We start from the raw sequence: 9,463 nt of genomic DNA, 5'->3' as shown, positions 1-9,463 counted from the left end.
CCCTTCCGTAACGGCGGTGACAGTTGCAACACATGCTAATGAAGGCGACCCTTGACGTGTCTTCCTGGAAGCCGTAACGCTCATTTCTTTGCTTCCGCTGTTAAGCTTACTTTGTTGCTTTCTCCCGGCAAGATTTTTATCTCCTTCTTTGATTTATTCCTGCTTGCTTTAAACCGATTATACTTTGGATGAGGAAATAGGTCGGGGCGAGACATGCAACATAGAGAAGAGATAACAGAGTGTAAGTCTGGGTTTCTCAATAGGGTTTCACACTGTTGCCTAAAGGGAAGGGTAGTGCCACCGTCTATGCGAGTTTCTTAAGGACCGTTTCATCCACTGCGGTAATGCCGAGTAGGTGTGGTTTCGTATTTGGCTTGGATAGTGTTTGGGCTGAAAACATGGATTCTACCTCGGAATCGGTAGCTGCCCCGCAGCGCTCTTCTGCGTGCGCAGATGAATTAACTTTAATCCATGGAAGTTCGGTTTTAGGCTGTATAGCCTTTTTTCGAGGTTTGTGTTGCGAAGACGGCTCATGCGCAAGCGGAACTAGCGGTCGTATTAACTCGGAAATGAAAAATATAGCTGATACGTTTGGGCTACTACAACATGTAGATAAGCCAACTCGCGATAAACATACTTTAGATCTACTGTTTTGCAATTCACCTAATCTTGTGACTTCTGTGAACGTGATTCCGGGTATAAGTGACCACCTTGCTGTCATGGCGAATGTAAACTCAGAAGTGTACCGCCGGAAAACATGTGCTGAAAGGACGGTATATTTTTTTGAAAAAGGTGACTATCCCAGTATGTCCGAAAAGCTTCTTGATCGCTTGCCTGTATTTGAGCGCTTGGAGGAAGAATGTGATGTGCATGACTTGTGGTTAATGTTTAAAAATATATTACTCGAGCTCACAGATATGTGTGTACCAAACACGAAATCATCAAGGCTTAAGAAAAGAAGGAAACAATGGGTGACAGGACAAATTATGTGGCTTATTAGGAGGAGAAAGCGTGCACTTCGCGTATTCAAAAAAACTAAATCAATTCTTCACTTTACAATACTTTCTGAACTAACCAGTGAATACAAAGTGAGTATTAAAACAGGCAAAGGACGATTACTTTTCCAGACTCAACGAAAGCATGAAAGAAAGCCCCAAATTATTTTGGAAGTATATTAGGAATGCGGGTCTGAATCACTAGGAATCAGTGAATTAGTTTATAATGGTCAGGTCCTCTCCGACGATGAAGACAAGGCAACGTGTCTTAATGACTACTTTCAATCTGTGTATTTACCGACACACGACTCAAACACTGTACCACCTGTGAGCAATGTCCCTCCAATGCAGTCAGTAGAAATTAGTGTAGGTGGTATTCAGAGGCTGTTAGAAAATGTTGACAAAGGTAAAGCTATTGGGCCTGATGGTATTTCACCACGTATTCTTAAAAGGTGCTCGGCATCGATTTCACGTTATCTCTATTTGATTTACAACAAATCGTTGGCAACAGGCAATTTACCGGATGACTGGAAAATTGCTCACGTGGTTCCTGTTCGCAAGGGTGGTCCCAAAAAAGAAGTTGGTAATTATAGACCCATATCACTTACATCAATAGCATGTAAGATTCTTGAACATATCCTGTATACAGAGGTAATGAGACACATAGCTCAAAACAAATTGTTAATTGAAGAAGAGCATGGGTTTCGCAAGGGGTTGTCTTGCACGACCCAGTTAGTCGAGTTTTATCACGACTTAACATCAGGTGTTGACGTGGGGGGACAAATTGACTGTGCTTTTTTAAATTTTCACAAGGCTTTTGATACAGTGTCACACTCACCCCTTGTTAACAAGCTTCATTTATTAAATATTCACTCTTCTGTACTTAAATTGATTCAAGATTATTTGTTTCAGCGGCGACAATGTGTTGTTTTAAATGGGAAACGTTCAGGCTGCGTAAATGTTACATCGGGCGTTCCGCAAGGCTCGGTTTTGAGACCACTCCTGTTCTTGGTTTATGTAAACGACATTTCTGATGGAATTTCGTCTTCTGTGCGGTTATTTGCCGATGACTGCGTTGTGTACAGAAAAATTGTTACTGACAACGATATTTCATGCTTACAAACAGACCTAACAAGAATTGAATCATGGTGTTCCACTTGGGAAATGAGTTTGAATGTCAAAAAGTGCATTCATGTTTGTTTTACTAAAAAGAAAAAACCAACTGATTCTCGATACATGATTAACAACGAACTAATACGTAAAGAGGCAGCGAATAAGTATTTAGGCATAACGCTGGCATCTGATTATTCCTGGAACGCGCACATTGATGACTTGGTGCGCAGGGCAAGTAGAGCACTGAATTTTATACAACGCAATTTGCGATGTTCGCATGTCAATTTAAAAAACACAGCTTATCTGAGTTGCGTCAGACCTATTTTGGAGTATGGCTGTGCGGTTTGGGACCCTTCGAACAAGACGCTCACTGAGCACATTGAACGAATCCAAAACCGTGCAGCCAGGTTTGTCTTAGGACGATTCCGAAGGCGGGATAGCGTAAGTGCCATGAAGAATGAGCTCAACTGGGAACTACTTGCCTCTCGCCGAAGGAAACTAAGACTTAAACTCTTATACACAATATTTCATAATAAAACCGGTATTAATAGAGAAACCTATCTGAAAGAGCCTCACTATGTTTCCAGGCGCACAGACCATAGTCTCAAAATTCGTATCACTCAAGGACTGGCACTTACGCAAACTCCTTTTTTTGTTAAAACAATTAGCGAATGGAATCGACTCAGTGAAATGCAGGTGTGCAGTACTCACGAGGATGTATTTTTTTCAATGCTGTAACGCCTATGGGCGCTGCGGGGTAACCTCTCAATAAAAAATAGAGAATAAAGATTATCTACAGACTGTTGGTTGGTTGGTTGGTTGGTTTATGGGGTTTAACGTCCCAAAGCAACTAATGCTATGAGAGACGCCGTAGTGGAGGGCTCCGGAAATTACGACCACCTGGGGTTCTTTAACGTGCACTCACATCGCACAGTACACGGGCCTCTAGAATTTCTCCTCCAAAGAAATTCAACCGCCGCAGCCGGGATCGAACCCGCGTGTTTCGGGTCAGCAGCCGAGCACCATAACCACTGAGCCACCGCGGCGGCCATCTACAGACTGTATGACATTTGTACTGCCTATAGTCTGTTTTCTAGGATTTGTCTGTGGAGAGCCTATAGACTTTATAAACAGAAGTCTACGGGCAGTCTATATATACTGTCTAAAAATTTGTAAGGGAAGCCAGACGCGCATCGTGTCCGTAAGCAACGCGGAAGGTTCCGAAATCGGTGCGCGAAGTGATCGTTAGCGGGCCAACGACGCCCCCTTAACGATGTTCAATGGGCGCGGCAAGGAAGGAGTTCGAAACACGTATAACTCTCGGGATGAGTGGCGCGTGGCTTGAGCGGCTCAACCACCTCGCCGTCCTTGAGAAGAATTTATCGCTCCAAAATAATTGTGGGCGTGTGCGCGAACGTCCGAACGCAAAGCCGATACAGAATTAAGCCTCCACTTATAAAAATGCAAGCGGAATTCAGGGCTTGGCGCCAAATTTCGGCGGGATTTCCCAGCACGTGGCATCTTTGCACGTAAGAGAAGCTGGTAGAAAGGAATCTGCCGAACAATATCGAACATCTCGATACGCGGCAGGCTGAGGACTCTTTGTCGTTGGCTACCGAAACAAAACTAGCGCGATGTCGACGCCGGGGGGCAACGGGATTTCCCACCACCGAATCCAAGGTGAAAATGGCGCTTACCCTTGGGAAGGAACGGAAGAAGAGAGAAAAAATGAAGCTGGCTATGCACCTTTTAAAATTTGCCCTTCTGGGAGCAGTTGTACTGCAACTTCACTTTGACCACGGTGTTCCGATTGGCGGATTTAACAAAGGCGGCTAACTGCATGCAGCGGTGTAATAATCTAGAACGCGCGCGTGGTCAGTCTGGTTTAAAACAGCGAAAGGGTCCAAAGAAACCAAATGTCAACACTGGGCAATGCGCAAAAAAATTCAGGAGGCACTTTGACTGTCTGAAGTGCGTAGAGGCGAAAGCTTTTTTTCGCAGCGGCAAGCACGTGCGCAGTAGGGAGAAGCTACTATAACTCAGTGGCGTCGTCAGTGGCACTGGTGACGTCCGCACGAGATAACCAAATTAATGACTAATTACTATTTAATAACTAGTTACTAATTGATGAATACTCACTAATTGATAACCAATTACTAAATAGCACCGATTATTGACTAATTACTAATTATTGACTGATGACTACGCAATGCACTTAACAACCAAGGTATGAGTATTCATGGCTACGACATACTACACCACCGATGACGTCATCAGTTTGACAGCTATAGTGCGACAGAATTTTGGCCGACAGTATGAGCCATTAAAGGTTGTCGCCTTAAGAAAAAAAGATGTGGTTTACGAAATATCGTCGCTTGGTTTTTGGCACGTCGGCCAAACCAGCCGACGAGGGAATGACGGCCTCAGTAAGCATGCTGAATCGATGAAGGGTGCCGTGGAAAGCCATCACCAGCTACATATTCCCGCGGGTTGGTATATGCGCCCCAGTTTCACAAACACCAGCCACCTTTGGTAGATTTCATTTCATTTCATTTATTTAAAGCCTTAAGGGCCCGTGGGCATTACATAAGGCGGGGCAAGAACAGTGTGTAACGACATATTATACCAGCTCAACAAAAACAAAAACAAAAAACAAAGGAACCAAACAAAGCAAAAAAAAATCATGAAAGGAGACAGTAACACAGGATCAGATTATTTGGTAAAGCCGAATACATCACGTGAGACACAGATGACTCGCTAATTTAGTGAGGAAAATTGCTCGATCTGAGCAAGAAGCAATACTATCAGGCAGGGCATTCCATCGGGCTATTGCGTCTGGAAAGAATGAATCATTCATCGCTGACGTGCGGCCTTTCATGGGGGCTATGGGTTGACTGTGGTTTAGGCGAGGGGATATTCTTGATGGCGGCTGTAGCAAAGGATGCCTGTTAATAGGGCGGTAGAAAAAGGAATGGAGGAGGCATAGGCGTGATACGATGCGACGTGATTGGAGACTTGGGAGGGAAAGGGCTCGTTTTAGTGCAGTGACACTACTATCACGCGAGTACTGTGACATGATAAACCGCGCAGCTCGACTTTGGACGGCTTCTAATTCATTTGTAAGGTATGCTTGCGAAGGGTTCCAGATGGATGAGGCGTATTCGAGCTTTGGACGTACGTATGTCTGATAGGCTAGTTGTCTGATTTCAGGTGACGCTGATGTTAGGTTCCGTCGCAGATAACCAAGAGTGCGTGAGGCCTGGGAGCATATTGAATTAATATGAGTGACCCATGATAAGGATGATGTCAGGTGAACGCCAAGATATTTGTAAGAGGAAGTTCGGGCAATGGGAGTTGAATTAATATCGTATGTGCAGTTAATAGAAGTTTGTTTACGAAAGAAGGTCATGAGTTGGCATTTGCCTAGGTTTAGTGGCATGTGCCATTTTTCACACCATGATATGCAATTGTGTCTATATCATTTTGTAGCTTAATGGTGTCTTCAGGGGCATGGATGATGTTATAAACGACGCAGTCATCCGCAAAAAGTCGAAGTTTGGTAGATTAATATAGATAGGGGAGAATCTAGCAACGCCTCCCACTTGATGTAAAAGAGTGAGCGCATGTGAGAGTGTTCCCGCCATCGCTCTTCGAGACACAGAATTCACATACTTATCTACTGAATTGTATGGTACGAACTCCAAGTCTTTTCAGTTTTTCTTTATGCGACAACATTAAAAGACTTAAATGCATTAAATACGATACCATTAAAAAGGTAATGAGAACGAGTTAACAAACTGTCGACCTGTGGAAATATTGCCTGTTTTCCGAAAGAGCTTGAGAAAGTAAATTTAACAGGGGCGGTTCATTTATGTAATCAACACATCTTAACAATCTGGATTTAGAAAACTTCGCGCTACTAAACTACAAGAAGTATTCATTGTAAAATATCTTGATTATAGGTATATATCTTTATACACATATGTGCAGTTTCCAAATGTGCTTGACCGCCTTTATCACAGGTTGGTACTGAAAGAGCTTGATTTATATGGTTTCCTAGGAAAGTCTTCGATGCTTTTGAGCAACTGTCTATCCTAGCAGTAGACAACAATGAGTAGAAATTAGACGGTCATCGACCTGATGCTGTACCCACCTTTTCTGCCCAGCCACACGGCAGCATTTTGGGTCCTTTCGTTTTCAACACTACATGAATGATATTACACATGTATACAAGTAAACAAAACTGGACATATATGCAGGTGACACTACTTCACTCGTGCCTGCCTCAGTAACCCTGAACCTCGTTATGAAAGCTAACACAACATTTATGCACCTTGAAAAGCGGACCCTTATAATGCCTGACGGGGCATTTCGGGCTGAAAATTATGAGCTGAACTCTTCAAAAACAAGAGCCGTTTTCTGTTAACCGAAAAACAAGAATTCTCCTATTCATTATGATGTTATGCTTAATAATTGCATAATTTATTGAGTTTCTTTAAAATAATCGGTGTATTTATCAATGAATAACTTGACATAATCACACAAATTACACAGCGTCGTGTCAAATTATCTATTTGTGCTTACTAGCGCATCCTACGTGTACAGGGGAAATGCGTGCGTATATAATTCGTTTCTTGGTTCTCATCGAAATATTGCCACTTGGTATGGGAAATATATCACCCTCAGACCTGCAAACATTAAACACCCTGCAGAATGCAATGCTTCATAGAATAGAGTAGAATGCTGCGCACTGACGTTTTGAACACATTTAGGCCCGTAGGCCTCTTTCAAGGCAAAAAACTGGGCACGCAAAATCTTTGTGTTTGTACCTCTTTAATATAAATCCCATTAGCGCCGCCTTGCTCCCGGGCTGACGCCTGATGCACGTAGAGTATAAAAAAAAAATAGCCCGAATTGTTAGTGTAGCAAATGCTGGCACTTCTGCTTATCGTGAAGTTCAATTCTAGAAACCGCAAACGCCGTTGCCAAATCGCTCCGACGGAAGCTCACAAACTTGTCCCCTTATCTCGGAGTCTCGATCACCGTCGCCGCAACGCAATAAAACAGAACTCGACACTTCTCTTGATGCGCTCACAGCCTCAAGAAAAGAAATAAGAAAGTATGTTCTGGCATAACTAATATACGTGCGTCCAGTATGTAGCGGCCACGCGCTTTGATTTGCCCTGTTTTTTTACCCGCCTACTGTGAAAGCATGGGGCAATGTTTCTCGCTGTCCGGGGAACGAGTGATCGTCAGTGCGGTGAGCATTAATGTCGTTCACTTTTTCTTTTCTTGCCTCCTCGTTCGCTTCTTGTGAAACATGCTTTTGCATATTCATTCGCTCGTTGGGATCCTACCGCGGCCACCTCACACAGGAGGGAATCGAGCGAAGGAAGGAGAAAAAAAAAGAACAACAGAAGAAGCGAGAAAAGAGTTGCAAGACAGCGACGAGAGAGCGTGATACGTGTATGGCCATACGTATTACGAAATTATCGCGCATTTGAATGCCCTCAAGGCCATTTTCCAGGCGCTTAAGTACCTGCATTTCATATCTATGTGTGGCGCGGCTCGATCATACACCCCATCTTAATGCAGCCCGGAGGGGGGCAGTCGCTTCGTGTACGGGTTGCTAACTATTCGAGTAACTTGCCCCCCACTAGACTGGAAATGTGGTGCTCCGTCATTCTCTCACTCCCTACATATGTTAACTTACGTGTTACATTTTTTTAATATCTCATCTATAACGTTGGACTAAATTTACTTAGCTCATATATTTGCGTACTGTGCGATGTCAGTGCAAGTTAAAGAACCCCAGGCGGTCGAAATTTCCGGAGCCCTCTACTACGGCGTCTCTCATAGCCTTAGTCGCTTTGGGACGTTAAACCCCATAAACCAACCAACCAACCATATATTTGCGCGATGATTTCATCGCTTGCCTTGCGTTCACTGACTGTGGTTTTCTCCGAGAAGTTGGTTTCGCCTTTTGGAACTAATTCATTAGCTAAACTTAAGCCACGCTTTACACGTCCACTGCTGCAATGCACTTCTTAGCCATAAGATTGGAATCTAATTTTGTTTGATGCAACACTTTGCACAAGTGTCGACATGTCTTCGATCATTCTGGAGCTGTGTGTAGGTGCCAAGTTATGTGCCAACTGTGAGTATGTACGGCACCCCAAAGGCCAATTTATTATTTTCGTAATTGTTATGCGCCTATAGGTGCGGGTCGACGGCTGTGGTCTTCTCGGAAAATGTGATTTCAAGGAGTGGGAACATAGCACGCCTGCCAGTGCAAATGATTGCCACAGCGAAACGGACAGGCAAAAAAGGCTCAGTTGATCAGAAAAGAGAATGCACATGCTTCCCTCAGAACGTAACAACAAGCCGCCGCTGTGGCTCAGTGGTTATGGCACTCAGCTGCTGACCCGAAAGACGCGGGTTCGATCCCGGCCGCGGCGGTCGAATTTTGATGGAGGCGAAATTCTTTAGACTTTCGCGCCCACATACTCGACACACCATGCTCCACAGTCTCGGTTATGCCACAAGTGGAACAGTCCAGGGTGTCCGCCAGTCCAATTAAATGTAAGTACTTTCGCGTGAAAGGAAAGTCTGGACGGAGACTATGCATCAAACATGCATGAGAGCGCGCAGTTCCAACCGGAACCAAGGATTTCTTTGCTGGATTGAGTCTTTTAAGGCGGATGTGCCGAGCGTCTGGTTGGGCCCAGTGTCTCGCCGTCGCACTCTTCATGAAGTCCGAAAGAAGATGAGCGGAGTCTAGAGGCCATTAAGGAGACCATTGTGGGAGGCCATTGCTGAGGGCACTATTTGCTTCAGCACTGGTCCTCTCATCTCCATCGGGCCGGCAGTGTCCATGGATCCACTGAAACACTATGCGGTGGCCTTTTTCTTGAGCACTATCTTGAGTACTATCATGGATTTCCTCCTTCCTTTCAGACCGCACTCAGTTCACTGTTATTGGCGACCATCGCTCCAAAAACTCAAATGTCATTTCAGGCGTACCCCAAGGCTCTGTCCTCGGTCCACTTTTATTTTTAGTCTTTATAAACGACCTCCCTACAGGCATTTCATCCACAATCCGCCTTTTCGCTGACGATTGTGTACTTTATCGTCGCATCACTAATACATCTGACCAGTTGCTCCTGCAGAAAGACCTCAACACAATAGAAACCTGGTGCGCCACCTGGCTGATGAAACTGAATGTGTCCAAGTGTAAGAGCATGCAAGTCTCCCGAAAACGCTCCAACCTTGATTATTCATACTCATTGAACTCCATGATCATTTCACGTGTAGAATCATACCGATATCTGGCAGTTATTATCACAGACAAACTG

This window comes from Amblyomma mixtum, chromosome 1, assembly GCF_055824585.1.
Source record: "Amblyomma mixtum isolate Tamu chromosome 1, ASM5582458v1, whole genome shotgun sequence".
NCBI classification, from domain to species: domain Eukaryota; kingdom Metazoa; phylum Arthropoda; class Arachnida; order Ixodida; family Ixodidae; genus Amblyomma; species Amblyomma mixtum.
Note: the sequence above shows the minus strand (reverse complement) of the source record.